The sequence below is a fragment of the Stenella coeruleoalba genome (assembly GCF_951394435.1).
Source record: "Stenella coeruleoalba genome assembly, chromosome: 6".
Lineage (NCBI taxonomy): Eukaryota > Metazoa > Chordata > Mammalia > Artiodactyla > Delphinidae > Stenella > Stenella coeruleoalba.
Window position 1 is genome coordinate 81806801 of NC_137151.1, and position 19186 is coordinate 81825986.

Consider the following 19186-nt stretch of genomic DNA (forward strand, 5'->3'; position numbering starts at 1 on the left):
CTTGACAGTAATTTCTTTTCTCTACATTTCTATAGCATTATTTCATTTTCTGATAGGAGTAGAAACTGACAATTTGTATACAAAAATGCAGATATTTTTATCTCATTTGAGGCATATTTTAATTGTGTGATTACAAACCATAACAACAAAGAAATAGCACACAGGAGTATTAGCAAGAAAGAGAAGAGAAATTATTGAACTTTGGTTCATTCTTGGAAATAAACCCTGGTTAAAAATCCTCTATCCCAGGACTTCCCTGATGGTCCAGTGGTTAAGAATCTGCCTTCCAATGCAGAAAATGCGGGTTCCATTCCTGGTCGGGGAACTAAGATCCCACATGCTATGGGGCAACTAAGCCCCCATGCCACAACTAGAGAAGCCCACGTGCCGCAACAAAAACCTAGCACAACGAGAAAAAAATCTTATATCCCAAATATTTCCCTTTTATGATGTTATTAATAGGTAAAAGAAAAGTGAAAGAAGAATAGAGAAAAAGGAAAGAAGGAGGGAAAGAAGAAAGAGGGAGGGAATATGTGTCTCAAGTAAATGCACACTTTATTTAAAATTAACTCTATTTTTCATTATTTTTATAAAGAATCAAACAGAAGGTTGATAATACTAAAATTTGTTCCTTTACAGATTTCTTTTTCTCACAACCAATAAACATAATTCCACCTTAATATTTTTTAGTATATTCATTTGAATATAAAATTTATTTGTTTGAAATATATATATCAAAAGCTATGTTAAATACTGGGGATCCAGAAATGCTATAATTTTTTACCTTAGAGATAGTAAAAAATCTTGTAGGGGAAAAAGATGTACAAATGTAGATAATAAAGTATTATAGATGGTCAATAAATATTTGTAGTGTCTGATCAGATAGAATGATGCATTTTAGATAGGAGAAGTGTGTGTGTGGGTGTGCACGCTCATGCATGTAGAGAGAAACATATAGAATATGACATTTATGTGGAGTTTCAAAAAATCAGTAATTTGGAAGTGTCAGGTGCTAAAAAGATGCACGTACTTATGAGATAAGGCTTTCTTGAAAGACAGGGATGCAAATTAAAGATGATATTTTCTGTCATATTGAAGAGTTTTGATTTAACGCTCTAGGCTATAGATTTTCATCTCTATGCCTACTCTGATTTGCTGTTGATGGCAGGCAGTATTGCTGCACTGAGCAGTGATGAGGTTGAGTCTAGGCTCAGTGAGCATCACTGATGCATCAGTGATGTCTGCCATGGGCATCATCCTAAGAAGGAATGACAAGTATTCAAAATATTTGCTAGCCCAGCTGCAGAAAAATCATAATAATAATAATTGTAGGGGAATTAAGTAGTAGAACAGTACGTCAAGATTTTCATTTTACAAAGTATGAGGGTTAATTCAGAGATGGTGACAAGGGCAGTTGTACAGAGATGAATTAGAATACTGCAGTGACTTCTAAGTAAGTGAGGCAAGAAAATACTGTAATCATGGAGGCTGGAACTAAGATTAATAATGATGGGGATGGAAAGCAATATTTAAAAGTCAGAGATACTAAAAAGGTTAAACTATGAAGATATTAGAATTCAGTTGAGTGTAATTAACCTAAATGAATCCCCCCAATTCTAATATGAGTATCTGGCTTCCAGTCAGTAATATAGGGTCTACAACAGAGGAAAACAAGTGTGGGAAAATATCTGAGTACAGATGAGATATTCTGAAGAAGAAAATGCCTGAGAGTGTTTGTCTAGATAGTTCTGGAAATTAGTAAGGAAGGGCCTTGAAATAAAATGTTCACACTCATCATAATATAATAGAACAGTAAAAGGTGCCATTTTTTCCAGAAACACTGTCTATAATGGGAAAGGATTAGACAGTGTACTCTAAGAGATGTACATGGAATTGAATTGGAGCACATTTCAAAAACACTGGTGGAATTTAAGGAATTCCTTCCTTCAAAAGGAAGACTGTGTGTTGATAGAGGATAGATGTAGAGCTTTCTAGAGACTAGGAACTAGAAACACAAAGGCATAGGTTCATGAAAGAGCAAGGTTTGTGTGAGTAAGGGTAAAGGGGCAGGCTTGAAGGAACTTGAGAATCTTTAGGAAATCAATGGGGAGAAACCTGGATATGTGACTTGAAACATTTCCCAGGCACCCAGTCCCATGATGTACTCTACAACTGCTGTAATTTTGCACATACCAAACACAGCTTATTTTTAATTATTTAGTCCTGTGACTAAATCTGGGTTGTAATTTAAAAATAGATATTCCATTGCAAAAGAAGTTACACAGGAAGAAGCTCCTTGCTGAATTAAGCCATGCTTAAGTGAGAACTGCTGCTTAAGAACAACACGTTCCCTGTGAAAAAAAGATGGCAAGTCCCTTTCAGCGAGTCTAACCTTTATGGAGTGCTATTATCAACTCAATTTTATGTTTTTTCCTGTTTCACAAACATGTTCCCAAAAGACTTTTAAAATAGCTTTCTTTCCTGCTAAATTGTTGTGCAAGCACTTTTTCTGAATCTCAGCCTTAACTGGACCAGGATGTGTTAAAGAAAAAAAATGCCCTGTCACTCTTGACATGGTATAATAGGCCTTAACAACAACAGTAAAACATTTTCCTAACCTGACTGCCCCTCCTCTCACTGAATCTTAAGACAGTGCATTTTCATGAAAATGCAAAATACCCTGAAGAAACAACAGATGACACAATTTACCAAAAAAAGTCACCATTTTAAATCAAGTGAAAAATCTGTCCACCGAAGTAGGATTTTTCTCCAAATAAAGAGAAAAAAATTACTACAGAAAATAAATGTTTTGTAAGAGTTAAAATAACCTAAAAGAAAATAAATTAGTCATATGAAATGGTCCCCTAGGTACCCAGTAAGTTGATCTTTCTTTTTTTTCTTCTTTTGGAGGAAAAGAAAAGAATCACAACATCCTGAAATCTGTCTTGGTCACTTCAAAACAACCCCAAGCATTTTGGGGGCAAGTTCATCAAACTGCAACTCAGGTTGTAGTGTTATGCATGTCTATCTTTGCAGAGAGAAGTGTTTCTCCATCAAACGTCTTTCTAAACAGCAATCAAAATAGCAATCTCAGAAAAGAAAAAAAAAAAAAAAAAAGGAAGAGAAGGAGGAGAAGGAGGGAGAGGAGGGGGAAGAAGAGGAAAGTAAATAAAAGATAAACACAGCCTCGTGGCCACTTTGATGGGGGCTATGGCTAGAAAACTCACATGTGGCTTTCTGGGACAGGAGTCAGTGCATTTATCTGAACAGTATGCTGCTTTTGGCAACGGATAACGACAACTTTTTAAAAATAACAGTAGGGGACTTGTATTGGGAAAAAAAAAAGACAGGAAAACGGTAGAAAGCAAGATGCAGGGCAAAGAGCACAGGTTTTTGCGTCAATGGGCTCTGGTTTTGGATACCAGCTGTAGTATTTACAAACTGGGAATGTAGGCAGAAACCTAACCTGCAACATTTACCTGGGTTTCTGTAGTTCTCAGATGGGCATTGCACTTCTATCTTAAGTATACCTATGGGGGTTAAATGTAATAACCCACATAATCACCTGTTGCTATCTGGGAAGTGATAAGTACTCAGAAAGTAGTGGTCTCTATTCTCCCCTGCAGCGGACGAGAATGCCATGGTTTGCCTTAATCGGTCTCAGTGACAAGACTTGCAATTTTGGGTAAAATTATATGTGAATATTTAACAATGCCAACCTCCTCAGCTTTCTGTAAAAGAGGAGATTATTGGCCATCAAAGGCCTGGGATTTACCATGTTCAAAGGGGAGTGACAATGGACTCTAAATCCAAAATTGCTTGTTTTCTTATGAACACTACTTTGCTCAATACATAGCACTGCTAACCCTTGCTCTGTTAGGAGGTACCATTTAATATATATACATATACATATATATATATATATATATATATACATATATATATATATATACACACACACACACATATACACACATACACGACATCAGGCCTTTTTACTAAGAAGGTAATAAACACCAGTGTTCCAGTCTCTTCTTTAGATCCCCAGGACAATATTATTAAGGAGGTGAAATCTTTTATTCTTTGTCACAAACACATACCCTATGAAGATTTCTACATCTGCATTATCAATTGTTTTTGATTTTCTTAATCCCGGATGAAAAAAACCAGTAAAACTGAAGACATCAGATATATTATCTGGAAACAGGGAGTTTTTAGCTGGAGGCAGAATAGTGCAAAGATATAAAACGTAAAGAGTTGAAGGAGAAAGAAAGAAAAAACTTGGAGCAGTTCTTAGGTAAGCTTATTTTGTTGTCCAAAACAATTAAAATTAATACAGACATATATATAACACAAAATAATTAGATTAATAATTTATTATTTCTTAATTAAATAGTACTCTTTGTGTTTTAAGACATAATGTTGCCTTTTAATATAAAATAGTATGAATGTGGGGCTGTAAGTAGCTGGGCTTTATCCCTTCATTCTTATGGTTAAAACTGAATTCTGGCCCACCTCACCACCATCCCCAGCCAAAGAAAGAAAAAGAAAAGAGGGAAAAAGTTGATATGTTTGTTCGTGGCAAAGAAACAATAAAAACAATACCTTATCTCAAAAAAAGATTTTGAAGCTCAAAAATAATTTCTTGTTCTGTAAAATTGCATATATTTTGATTTAGCTCATTGTTTTATGAAAATTATTTGTAACTATTTGATTTAGCTCTTACCTTTTATGAAAATTATTTGTTAGCTCTTACCATTTTATGATAATTATATGTACTTAAAAAATTGGAAATAAATTCATTAACTAATGAAGATGTTTAGAATACTCCATTCACAATTCAACGTAAGTTTTCTGTTAAATATCTTTATTGTGAAGAAAATCTTAGGAGGATTCTACCTCTGCATAATGGTGGGTACAATTGATAAGAAAAAGGAGGAAAAAAAGAGGACGTATTGGGGAACCTAACATTATAAGTCTGTTTGTTTGGGTATATCTATGGTCTCTTAAAGTAATCATTGCTTAAAACACTGTGGTTGGTACTTAAAATAAGCAACTAATAAGTTTTGAAAAAGATGTGGTTTGGTCCTTTTGTGTGTGTGTGTGTGTGTGTGTGTGTGTGTGTGTGTGTGTATTCTTACATAAGAGAGGGAGAGAGAGAGAGAGAGAGAGCTAAAACTGGAAGACAGAAGGACAGGATTTCCCATTTTATTTCCTACACAGGGAAGGAGTGATGGAATCCACACCATTAAATACACATATTAACTACTTAACTGGAAAATCTTTTAGTCAGATATAAGAGCAGAATTCTCGAAAAAAATAGAACTGTTTGTCCTATAATGCTAATGATGCTTTATGAAGGATCTAATTACTGTCTTTTCAGGACTTATCTTTGGCTCTCTCATCCTCAGGAAACCCTCTCTGAATTCCTTATGTCCCTAATGTTCCCACCACAGAGAGACTGCACCCTCTTACAGCACATTATCACACTAGACTTAGTTCAGTCTGGTTTTTTACTTTCTCCCACCAAATGTGAGTGCTATTTGAGGGCATTTGAGGGTACTGCCTTACTAACCTTTGGGTCCCCAGGACATTGCCTGGTGTGTAGTAACCTTTACCAGTTTTTTTAATGAATGAACAAATGAAATAAATATTCATCACAAAATATGTCTATAGTTATAATAATTAAAATCGTTTTAATGATTTACAAAGACTGATCTCAGCAAAATTCATGTGTATTTAGGAAGAGTGTATGACTAGTTAAAAATGGTTTGTCTCATCCATTTGTCAAATAAAGAAATACACTTAAACTAGTCCAAAAAATGTTTTCTCTCAGACGGTTGAAGAAAATTTTTAAAAATTAGTGGGTGATAATATCATGGCGATTAAAATTGGCAAGTTGTGAACATTTTCAAATGAACTGCTTCTTTTAATTCTAAAATAGTGCATATTCAAAAACTTAGTGGTATATTTTTGCTGTTAATCCTGGAAATTTGTGCTGACTTTTATATTCTAAGAGAAAAAAAAAACAAATTTAGAAATAAAAGAATGAGAAATATTTTGGCATGAGGTAAGGGCTGAGATAAAGTGAGATATAAATATATGCTGCTTGATATTAAAGTTTTCTTTAACGTTAAGCATATATTTAGGTAAAATGTTGCTATTCTAAAAAATTCGAATAGCTTCAGGTTGAGTGTGAATAATACCAGCGTTCTAATTTTAGCCAAACCTGGGGATCACAGCGGAAAAGGAGTGAAGGCCGGCTCTAGTGTGACCTAAAGCTTCTTGTGCATAGTGCGGTAAGATTACTAGTATTTTCACCTCTATATGTTGTCTTGGTTTCTGTCACTAAACAAGCTCTATATAATTTGAAAAAAACCATTTACCTTTGGTAGTCTCAGTTTTGTATTGTTTTGTTTTTAAATCTGTAAAATAAGGGTATTGGACTAGATTCTTAAGGTCCTTTTTTGTTCTTTAATTCTACTGTTCTGAGGGGAAATATCATTGTTATTTTATCTAAGATATATATATTAATGTAAATCCATTAAGTATTGAAAGCTAAACTAAAGAAAATTTTCCTCACTAATTTGTTTCAGATCTACATGCAACAAATATTACAGTTTGCAAAATAATGCTATTTTGATATCTATTTAAATATTTAGAAAACATTTTTGGATTTCATTTTTTAGCTTTAGTGAGTTTTTTTCTTTTTTTTTTCCTCCTCCCAATGCCTTAATAAATGAGTAAGGCAACACTTTTAAGAAGCATGACAGTATATTTTAAAGTTTATTTAAAACATTATTAAGAAATAGGCAATCTGTTGATAGAAATAAAACTCAAAGATGCCTAATGTGATATTCATAAAATTATATTACATGCTATATATCTTTCTTTTAAAAAGGTAGGATGATATGGAAGCCCAAACACCTACTAAATGAAATATATGAATGAATTCACTATAACCTTTCCCTGGAGTCTCTGTTCTGTACAAATGAAAATTTAAAAACTCCCTTCTGTAGCTGGCTTTTTTTTTTTTTTTTTTTTTTTTGCCCTTGTGATAATCCAGAACGGATCTTGAATTTTATTGTAATTCGTATACAAATCCTCCCATCTCAGAAATGCTACCAAGGAAATTTTAGTAAAAGAAATTAAGTAATTTAATCACTGTATAGTTGACTGAAATAATTATACTCCAGTGATAGCTAAAGAATAGCTCAACCAAGAAGAAAAAGGTTTATAAATGCAGTTTTTTCTTTAACATTTTTATTCTATTCTCTCTTCCTCCATGCTCTATATAGTTTGTAATTAAAACAACATTTTATGGAAATATAGAACTTGCTTTTTCCTAAAAATTATGTAGCAATTACATTTTCAAGAAAGCACAAATAAATTATTCCAGCACACGTAAAATGTTTACAATTACTCTTGGTTAAAGGTCTGAAGTCTTTTTCTTTCTTCCCTTTTTGTCTCCTCCCCAGTTTTCTCCCTTGACTGCAGCAGTCACTGTGAGCTCTTTGTAAAGGAATGTTTTACACGTGAATGCCTTTAATTGACTCTGTTTACCAAATAATGATGGATAATAGCCTTGAAATCCCTGGGAAAATGTTTACAACACTGAAGTCTTTTTTTTCCTTCCCCTCCATTGGATCAGCTTTTCAAACTTATTTGTTTTGATTTAGGAGATAACTTTAATACTGTCAGGATTGTTCTCTGGACCAATAAAGGAGATATTATTGTGATCTAATCATCTGTCAGAGAGGATGAGAGAGAGAGAATATTCCAAATGGGGGAAGGACCAAGTGCAAAAAAAATCTTTTTTAAAGACATGGAGAAAAGCATGAATATCAAAAAGACACAGTATTTATCTCTCAGAATTTTGAAGTTTAGAGATTCAAACATTCATTCTGTTTCCCCTGACATTGTATATGTGATTATTGTCAGCTGTTATATTTTAAACCTTTTAAGGTAATTGCTATCTATCTGATGTCTGCCCTACCATAATTGTTATATCATATTTTTATCAGTTAATTAAATTTTATCTCCCCCCCATATGAGGAAAGCAAGAGAATGTTATAGAACTATATTATTTAAGACTTTGTTATTCATATACCAAAAGGACAAAAGTAGGTTTGGGGCAGCTAAATTTTCAGCAAAATAATGGAAATTATTCTTCTCTTCAACAATTCTGGTAGAAAAACTCCCTGAAGTAATTGTTATTGGCCTGACCTTAAAATAATCTCTATTCAAGCTAAAATTTGTATGTTGACAGCACCAGGGCTGACGCAAAAACTGTGATTTATGTCTCAATAGATATAAAATACCAGAGAAGTCAACCCAGAGTTGCTTTGCTTACATTTTCATCTTGGGAGAAGTGAGAAAGACTATTTTTATAGAGTTAGTCACTGATTGAGTCAGTATTTCATTGAGTGCTGATATAAACTGTCACTATGTATCTAAATAACCTAGGCAAATCATTTTATCGCTCTAATTTTGATATCTACATAAAATGTGAATAATTGTAGTATATCCTATTTAGGGTTTATGTGTTAGTATGTAGTGAGCTAACATTTTCTGACACATCAGTAAGCACTCAATGTGAATTATTATTATGATACAATTTTAATATTGGTTATCATTAATTTTCACACAGCAGGAGGAATGGGAAGTACAATATCTAAATAGGGACATCAGCATAGCAAATATTTTATTTATGCAAAAATTTCATTTATGGGAAGAAAGTTCTCTTTTCTACCATGTTTTATTAGGGTGCAAGTATGGAAAGTTGTATAAGTGTAGTTGCCTAAGAGGTCAATTAGCATATTCTTAGCCAAAAAGGTGTTTGAATTCCTCAATATTAGTCAATAGTATTTCATTCCTAAATATAAAAGTAACTTTAAATAGTAAAGTTATAAATAGATGACCACGTTTTAAACTCACTGCTCACATATTAATGTAGGCAGCAGCATGCCATAATGAACTCATTTAAAATCTACTTTGCTCTGAGAGGTCATAATTATTAGCAGCTAGATCTGTGGGATGTTGAAAACACAATCTTTCCTTCATCATAATAGAATAAATAATGTCTAAAACCAAAGTACACATGTGAATCTTGGCTAAAAATAGGATCTAAATGGCAACCTATGCACCGTATGCCATCTACTATCTTTACACCAGCTACACACTGAATACCCAGAGGTTGAAGAAAAACACATAGAAACATGGACATTTAAGACAGATTTTCCCAGGACCATGGAGGCATTCCAATTAATATAGAGGTGGACTCAGAAACAGCCAGTGCCTACCCAACAGACAAAAAATTGACACACACTCCATCCCAAATTTAACATCTTCTCTGAAGCTCAGAGGATTGTGAGCTGTACTCACCAAGAGATTAGTAAATGTAGGTGTTTTTGGTTTTAAAACAAAACAAGGCCAGAGATGTGTGTCTATTCTTTTTGTACATTTTCCCCCCATTCATCAGGAATTTTATTTCCCAGAAAACAAGAAATACATTGTTTTTGTTGATTGATTAATTGATTTGGTTAGGAGTAGACACTGGTGCTGTCTCAACAATCTCTATGGTTAAGGGTTAATCCCATAAGTCAAGCCCTACGGGGAAGGAAGAAGTAGCAAGGGCCCTGGTGAAGAGGTTTTAATGCATTCTATTGGTCAAAGTGTGAGAGTTCCAGATGATAGGATATAGGATATGAGACAATTCCACTCTAGAAAAATCTAGATAAATGCTTTGTAAATGTTGGGACTTTGGCTAAAATTATGCTTATCTGCTTGCCTTTAAACTTCTGACATGAAAAGGGGTTTTGATGAAAGCCTAGAGAACAGTGAGCATAACCAAGGGAAATTCTCAAGATGTCTGTCGGCGAGCAGGTCTATCTTCAGGCCATGATCAGCAACCAAAATAAAATAAACTTTTTTAAAAAGGGGCATGCTTGAAAAATATTGAATCACAAAAGAAAGAGAAATCCTTCTGAAGAATCTGAGGAAGAGTATAGATTTGAAAAGTATACTTACTAACAGAGAAACATTTTTATAAGCCATTGTGTCATCTAATAGTGTCTATAACAGGAAACTAACAGTGTTTCTGACACCAGTTTGATATTCAGCCATGAAAGGGTTTATCATTATGAATGGTTTATAAAATATTTGGCTAAAAGTTCTTACTGAAGGGCTGATATGTAAGAAGCTCTTACATAACAATTTAAATTGGGAAGTTATTGGCATATAGAAGATATCAATTGTAAAAATTAATAAACAGACATCTCAATTCAAATAGAGCCAGGAGGCCAGAAAGGGGAGCTCTCATGCCCTACAATGATGGTAGAGCCCAACAGGAAGAAGACTTCATCTTCTTTCTTGGCAAGAGCTCAGCCAACAAGAGACTATCACAACTCAGCCAAAGGAAAGCCATAGACTCTGTTTACTATAGTCCTCCCAACTTCCTTTCCTTCTCTGTAAAAGAGGTCTCCTTTCCATTTTTATGGGGAACTTGCACAAAACCAAGCACCAACTGCAAGGTTTTTTCAGGCTAGTTGGTTATTGCTGAAATTGGATTCCAAATTTCTCTGTTATGACAAAACCTCTGTATGTTTCATTCAACAACAACAGCCCTGACCCAATTTTGTGGGAAAAACTGGACAATACAGTCTCTAAGTCCTTAAAGGAGAGTCTGATGAACCCACCTGCTCTTGGGCATCTCAATTATCAGACTCCCTTTTTTTCTTTTTGTATATGAAAAGGAAGCAAATGTCCTTGGGGTAGTCACCCAAAAACATGGGGACCACCGTTGACCCATAGGGTATTATAGCCAGCAATTGGACCCAGGGACACTGGGATATTGCCTTTGAGCCATTACTGCCACTGCCTTTTTGGTTAAGACTACTGAGAAAATTGTTGTGGGATTTCTCCCTAACCATTTTTGTACCTCATGCTATAGAGGCTTTCCTGAATTCCCATCACACTTAACATTTCTCAATCAGCCACCTCACCTCCTATGAAGTCCTTTTTTAAAACCGCTCCTCATATAACTCTTTCAAGTTGCAGTAATCTTCACCTTGCTCCTCTTCTCCTCTCTCTCACTGACAAAGTTCCTCACAACTGCTTAATGCTGACAGTTCACCTCCTGACTCTTCAGTATGATCTGCTGGAAATTCCTTTAGGAAACACTGACTTCTCATGGTTCACTGTTGGTTCTTATTTAAAAGGTGACAATGGGAAATATTGTGCTGGCTATGCTACTGCAACACATTTTGATACTGTTGAGGCAGCATTTCACCTATGTCTACTTCAGCCTAACAGGCTGAATTATATGTTCTTACATGGACTTGTACTTTAGCCAAGGGCAAAACTGTCAATATTTATACTGATAGTAGATATGCTTTCAGAGTAGCTCATGATTTTGGAATGTTGTGGAAGCAGTGTGACTTCTTTACTTCCAGAAAAAATAAAACAAAAAATGACCCTTATGTTCAGGAATTACTAAATGCAATTATTGCCACTTTAGCTATTACTAAGATTCCAGGGAATTCTAAACTTGACTGCCTGGAAGCTAGGGGAAATCATTTCCTTAAAGGAACCAACAGCAGCCAAACCTCTGTCATGGTCAAAAGGTATATTTCCCCAAATGATAAGTTATAAAAACTGGCTAGAGAAGCCCAACAATTGGCCTCAGAAAAGGAAGAACCAGATTGGAAATTCAATAATTGTTGCTTTGACAAAAAGAGAAGGCTCTGGTTTGGACCAAAAAACAACCCAGTCCTACTGCAGACTCTCAGATTCTCACTCCTCACTGTTGTACATGCATTAAACCATTGGTTTACTGACAAAATGATAGCATTCATGAATCAATATGGGTGGGGAAACATTAACAAGGCTACAAAAAGTGCTTATGTCATTTGTCCCACTTGTCCAAAATACAACCCAGGGAAGCCTGTTTGTATTGCTCCTGAACATTTTAAACTTCCTAATGGATCGTTTGAGGTCTGTCAAATGGATTTCATAAAATGTCGTCTGTCTCATGAATATAAATAAGTTTTAGTCAGGGTCTGCATGTTTTTACACTGGACTGAAGCCTTTCCTTGCAGACAGACTACTGTAGCAAAGTCCTTTTGGAAAAGATTATCCCTACCTGGGGGACTACTCTCAAATTTCATAATCCAACAACTCATTTTACTGCTCAGGTACTTCAACAAGTCTGTGTTATTTGGCCGGTTTTACGCTTTCACTGCACTTACCACACTCGATCTTCTGGTTTAGTTGAATGCACTAATAGCAGTATTAAGATTCAATTGGCAAAGTTTGTGAGGCCCTCCAAATACCTTGGCCAAAAGCATTGCTGTTGGTCTTTCTAAAGATTAGATCCACTCTTTTGGAACTCATAGAACTTTCACCCTTTGAGATAATCACAGGGCACCCAATGCATTTGGCTCCTGCCTCTTTTGACCCACAACTTATAAAAGGAGAGATACTCCAGTATTACAGAGGTCTAACTGCTTCTATTAAAAATAATCATGTTTTGGTAGCGCAGTCTTTTCACAGTGTGTTTCAGGAGATGAAGACCTTAAGCATAACACCTTGCAAACTGGAGATTACATCTATTGGAAAAGATACCTACAGAAGGCTCTCTTCAACCTCACTGGAAAGACCCCTATCAGGTGCTGCTAACCAACCTTTGTCCTGCCAAATTCTAAGGAACAGACTCTTGGATTCACATGACACACCTGAAGAAAGCACCAAACCCTGACTTACAGGCATATCATCTGGTGACCTGAAAGTAAAGATTTCCAAGAATTGAAGGAAACAACATCTGATGAGATAGCTTTCCCAAGATATCCAGACCAGGCCTTTTGCAAGTTCATCTGCCAAACCTTTGATTATGACATAACACTTCAGATGACTGTGATCCTGATAGCATATGGACCTTAAATAAAAATTACCTGAGAGCTCTCCTTCCTACCGCTCATTTTTACTTGAATATGACCTCAATAGGTTTCCAATTTGTGCATTCTCCCTTTAACAAGGGACACTATACCCAGGAAATATTCCTCCTGGCATTGAGGGACAAAAAGCCACTGAAACTGGAAAAACTGACTCTTGACCACAATGATTTTAGAGAAAGATCGTGCTCAAAAATGGGAAATGTAGAAATTAATAAACAGAAACCTCAATTAAAATAGAGTCAGGAGAACAGAAGCAGTTCTCACACCCTACAACTATAGCAAAACCCAACAGGAAGAAGAAAGACTTCCTCTTTTTTCCTTGCAAGAGTTCAGCCAATGAGAGACTGCCATAACTCAGCCAGTGAAAAGCCACGGACTCTGTTTACTATAGCCTTCCCAAATTCCTTTTCCCCTCTATAAAAGAGGTCTCCTCTCCATTTATTGTGGGTGACTTGCATGTGGCTTGCCAGGATTGTAGACCCTGAATTGCAGTCCTCTGCTGATCCTGAATAAACCCCCTTTTTTTTTTTGCTGTAGAAATAACTGGCAGTCTATTCATTTTATGTCAACAGGATGCTTAGTTTTTTACTTAGGGAATAAACCCAGTTATTACTTGGGATTAATTAAAAAGTTTCCAATAACTCTTACCTATTTCAACTCCATTTTCTTTGAAAAATTTCTTAGAAATTCTTGGCATTATGGAGTAAATTTTCCCCCCCTCTCCAAACTTATTCTGTTGAAGATATAACCCCCAATGTGACTGTATTTGGAGATGGGGCCTTTAAGGAGGTTATTCCGGTTAAATGAGGTCCTAAGTGTGGCTCCCTAATCTGATAGGACTGGTGTCCTTATGAAAAGAGAAAGAGACGCCACGGATGCTCACATACAGAGAAAAGGCCATATGTGGACATAATGAGAAGGTGGACATCTGCAAGCCAATAAGAGAGTCTCAAGAGAAACCAAACATGTCAACACCAAGGTATTGAACTTCCAGCATCCAGAACTGTGAGAAAATTAATTTCTGTTTCTCAAGGCTCCCAGGCTGTGATTTTTTAGGATAGCCCTAACAGACTAATACAGTTGGGTTGAGTTAGTTCTCAGAGCTAGAGTCTAAATAAAACCTGAAGAAAAATTTCCCAGAATTTCATAAAGGTATTTTAAAAATTATCTAATTTTAAACACTTCCTTGTTGATAAATATACCATTTCGTATATTCAAAATTAAAACAAAGGAATACATTTTCTTTTGCTAAAGAGCTATTATTTAAAGAAAATATTTACTGTATGTGAGGTTAAATTAAAATGCATTAAAAAGGCCTTCCTTAGATTATTTTAACTAGAGGTATAAATCTACCACTAAAGGATCTATGCTATCTGCCTGAAGCCATTATGAAGATAAATAGCATAATATTAAGCCATTAAACATAGTTTAAAAAAATGCTATGATTAATAACTATTAGTTCAGGAGCCACAAGCTAAGCTTTATGGAAGCAGAGACTGGCTCATATGCCAACTTAACCTCTGTTTGCCCTAATAATCAATGAACCTTCAGTTGCCACTCTCACACTGAACTATACACATTCCTAATAGAAATTACTCTAAAAGCTATAAAATGAAATAGATACTAACATTTCTAAAAGAGCCTTCATAGTAAGAGCATTAAAAATCATTTTCATATAGTGCTTGAAGTTAAGTAAATCTGCTGATATTTCATGTGTTTAAAAGATTGTATCTTTGCCAGATGAATTTAAGAGAAAAGTTTCTGTCTTTTGTGTCAAGAACCAGTCTGATTAAAAGAATCATTTAATGAACTAATTCTGAAAGAGATGAAATTTCTTTCATGAATTTATAATGCATTTTACTGTTCATAATGCATATCTTGGAAAAATCTGTTCTTTAATGAACCGCTGTTTTTTCAAAGTATAAAAATGACATTGCAATGAAACTGGTTGAAGGTACAGCTCAAATAGGCTAATGGTCATAATTATATTTCTTCTTCTGAAATTTTTTAAAAGGAAAGAATTGGACCAGTAGGGAGAGGCAGCTGTCCCTATGGTGAAGATCATCGTAGAGCATGATTCTTTGCCAAGTTTCACCTATTTGCCTACAGCCACAAATAAAACTCAGGGCAGGCTAAAAAATTTTTTAAAATCTATTAAAAGGATACATTGAAAGCAGATATGAATTCTTGTCAAATACTGGCTAGAGGAAACCAAATCATTAAGGGCCTTAGGCAACTTAATTTGGAATCTGAACTTGGCAGGAGATAACGTGAGTTTACATTTCAGGAGTACATATGTTTGAGTGGTATCTTGAGTAAAAAGAAAGAAGCATTTTGAAATATACGTGTAAGTGATACAAGAGAGTGGAGGTGTGGGGAAAGGCTAGTGTTCAGAAAGGAAGATGAAAGAAAGACAATCTCTAGTATCCACTCTCAGATTATTTACACATAAATACAGTAACAATACATGTCTAGAAGTTTATTTTAAGTAGACTTAAGATATCAGGATACTGAATGCTTTGCATGGGTTTTGAGAAAGGATTAAGGGTTTTAAAGCCATTTGAGAATTTCCTCTGAACACATTAGAGGGAGGGTATCTGTGAATGCTGACTTACAAGAAGTTACATGTTACCTTTCTTAGGTAGAACTATTTAAACCATGAATAGATTAATCCTTAGGATTACATAGATCAGTAGCAGGACCTCCCATGTGGAAGTAGCTATATTCATTTTTTCCCATCTGAAAATAACTTTGCTAGGAAATATCACATACCTCCTTATTGCCAGGTGACTCATGTAAAAGCCCAAGGTACCTTAAATCAGCTGGGTAATCCCATAGTTCACTTACAATTTTCATAAATTCAGACACTTTGAAATCTATTCTTGGCTCCATACTAGTTAAACATTTATCTTAATTTATATCTAAATAAACTTTTCCATAATTATTCTTGTGACTGAAATCTTGTTAGACTGTAGAAGCCTCTGGATACCAAGTCGTATCATCAATAACCCCCAAATTTCTAATTTTGTCTGCTCCTTAGAACATGCGACCTCCAGCATCCTGCAAAGTCCCACATAACTCTTGAAATCTCTAAGGAAATGCTTCATAGGCCAGTCTCTTTCGTAGGGCCAACACACACCCTACTTTGTCTAGAACTCTGACCTCTTTATTCTATGCCCTCTGTCTTTAGAATCACTGGAAGTGACTTTACTCTTGATATTTCTTACTGCTTCATCCTGAAAATGATAGCACAAAGGCACTATCTCCTGATGCTCTCAAAGCCTTCAACTCTTGGGGCCAGAGACCTGTTGTGTTCTGTGCAGAACTGGTAGAAAATGGTCTTTAATATTACCCTCTGCTGTGTTGACACCTGGGATCTATCCAGAGTTTTACTAATACTCTCATGAAAACATTTCCTTCATCTTTAGCTCCCTAGCAGCTCCACCCAATTCATGCCCAGTAAAGCATAGGTGCCATGCCACCCTCTGAGTTTTACGTCCTCATCATCGTAGGTTAGGTCCCATAAAACAGAACAAAACAACCCCCTCTTTCTTCTTCAACAACATTCAAAGTTCCCTGCACATTATTTCAAGCATATAGATGCTGGTAGGGGAAAAGGAGGAAGTGGGGAAAAGGAGGGGTATTTGCACTAAGCATCCCATCCTAGTTCCACTAACTAATAAAGGGAGAGCAGAAATTGTCAGAAATTCCTTGAGGTAACATTCAGAAATCTATTAGCAAAAGATCAAAAGTAGATAGTAGGGAATAAATCATTATAAATCAAGTCTTAATTTGGTGTTATTTGCAACAATTGAAATCAGAATTACAGGATAATTTAAATAGTAATAGCTACCATTTACTGAGTGTTTACTGTGTGATAAGCACTGTCCCAGCCACTGTAAGCATGCTACCATATTTAATTCTAAGAGTAACAAATTATTACACTCTCTCTTTTATTTTTCCAGATAAGGAAACTCAAAATCATCTCACTAATGCAGTGAACAGCTAGGACTCCAGACTGTGACTCTGACTTCTAAACATATACTCTTAACCAGAACTTTCTCTGGACCCTGATGTATTTCACTCCCCCAAATAGTCACTGGCTATGCAGATATTTATCAGCAATATTTTAAAGTTTATGTGAAGCACATGTTCTCCCACAGAGCAAAATTATCACTGAAAGACCAATGTTTATGGAGTAATCCCTTACTATGTGCCCACCATCATGCTAGATCCTAGAGGAAGGATATTAAAATGAATAAACCTCACCATTCTTTTACATTCAATTTTGTTTCTCTGCTTATATTAAGAGCATTAAAGTATACTTCAGGGAAAAATGGACCATATTAAATAATGTTATGTAATTTCTACCTTGAAATTGCTCATTCTATGAGCAATCACATAAGACTTGAGATCTTTCTGACTCCAGAAGGGATCTCTTTTTCAGAATTAGAAAAACAGTATACAACATGACTTTTGGAAGTATATGCATTGCATGTTATTATTTATATACTTTGGAAGTATATGCATTGCATGTTTATTATTTAGTATATGCATTGCATGATTAAATATCACTTTTTCACAATATAAATAAAATCAATTTGGTACAAAAATTTACTTTATAGATGAGGACAAAATACCAAAGAAGTGAAGTGTCGTGATCACATTCACGCAACAGGTCTGAGGCAAAGGAGAGACTAGAAACATGTCTCCTAACTCAAATCCGTTTGGGTACTCTATGCTGTCACTGGGAACTTATCCCAGGTATGCAAAATCCTGTGAAATGAGCTAATAACACCCTCAATATAAAGTATGAACACCTAACTATATCCACAAGTGATCAAGTGATCTTTATTACTGAGATTTCACTTGAAAATTAGTATTTTTAGACTAATGTATTTACATATGGGTTCAGGCAGATTTAAAAACCAGTGACTCAAAAGAGTTACATTTAGTGAACAGTGTGTGCTTTATCTTTGTTTTTGTCTACTTCACCAGTGTTTTAAGTCAGTTTGATGCTCCTGCTAACAAGTCCAGCTTTATCTTGTGTAATATGTATTTTTTCAACATAAATACTAATTGCATAATAATTTCTTAAGGCCCTGGGGCTAAATAGGTCCAACTTACTACATAAAGAGAGAAAAATAAAATAAAATGGCAGTTGAGAGACCTCATATAGACAGAGTGGTTACAAAGTCTCTAAGCACATGTGAATGCCCTCTGTTAACTGAGTGGTACCCTCATCATGTCAGGATATGGAGAGCAATTTCAGAAAGTTATTTGATAGGGCCAAATTTTTAAAAATAGAAATATTAATCACGCTGCTTATTTGATCAGGGTTTGAACTGAAACTGCATGAGAGATTCTGTGGCAACAACTACCTGAAATTTAAGATACATCAACATATTATGTGATCCCAGTTAGAAAATAACTTGACAATTCAATGGACAATGGATAGGACATGAATCCAAAAATGGGGTAGTTTTTTGAAGTCCAGATTTAACCATACGTGACAATTTGTTTTAGGGCATCATGAAAGAAGACTTATCAAATCTGTCAATAATAGTGATGATCTTAGAGTCAATATCAGAGAATACTTTGTTAAGTTCCAAGGGAAACATATAAGAAAATGTCCAGAAGAATACGGGGGAAAATTAAATTTGTGTGAAGAGTGGAGTGTTGCTTATAGATAACTTTTAAGGGACATGATTAGGTAGTTTGTGGGCATTTTATAGAATAGTCAGTATAAGTGTACTGAAGTAAAATGGATACTAATTCTGTTGGTGACACCAGATTACTATTTTGTTTCTTTTAATCAGTCTTTTTATTTACCTGATTCTCAGTTTTTCATTTCAAAAATGTGGGGTTGTCTCAAAAAACTGTAAGGATCCATCTAGTCCTACAAAACTATGAAGCTAATGTATTAGAAGATTGAATATAGGGCTTTTTAAAGCTCTGTACCTGGAAATGGCACCAAAGACTTCCAAGCAATAGAGCTGTAATAGAATAGAAATTACAGTTTACATTACAGTATTTAGGTGGGACTTGTAAGAGAAAAAATAACTCCTCCCTGTTCACTACTAAAAATTTTTAAAGACGCAGTTAACCTTCAAAGACAATAATAGAAACTAACAGACATTAAGAATAGAGGATAATAGAAGAATTGTTCTGGCTACAAAGATATAACTTTCCAAACCAGCCACTACAAAGTGTGAACCAAAAATATCGCCTTA

At 35.0% G+C, this 19186-nt stretch overlaps 1 protein-coding gene and 1 long non-coding RNA gene across 8 annotated transcripts in view; one reads left to right on the forward strand and one right to left on the reverse strand.

Moving 5' to 3' along the window:
* The window catches only part of LOC307188267, a 283742-nt gene extending 275741 nt beyond the window's left edge, over positions 1-8001 (forward strand). The window contains exons 3-4 of one of the 2 annotated variants that reach the window (XR_013828879.1): positions 6224-6299; positions 7479-8001. This is a non-coding gene — a long non-coding RNA (uncharacterized lncRNA). Of the gene's footprint in view, positions 1-6223 lie in introns of both variants that reach the window. The other variant, XR_013828878.1, reaches the window with a different exon arrangement.
* The window catches only part of CALCRL (calcitonin receptor like receptor), a 105005-nt gene that overhangs the window by 56173 nt on the left and 29646 nt on the right, over positions 1-19186 (reverse strand). The gene's annotated exons all lie outside the window — the stretch shown is intronic.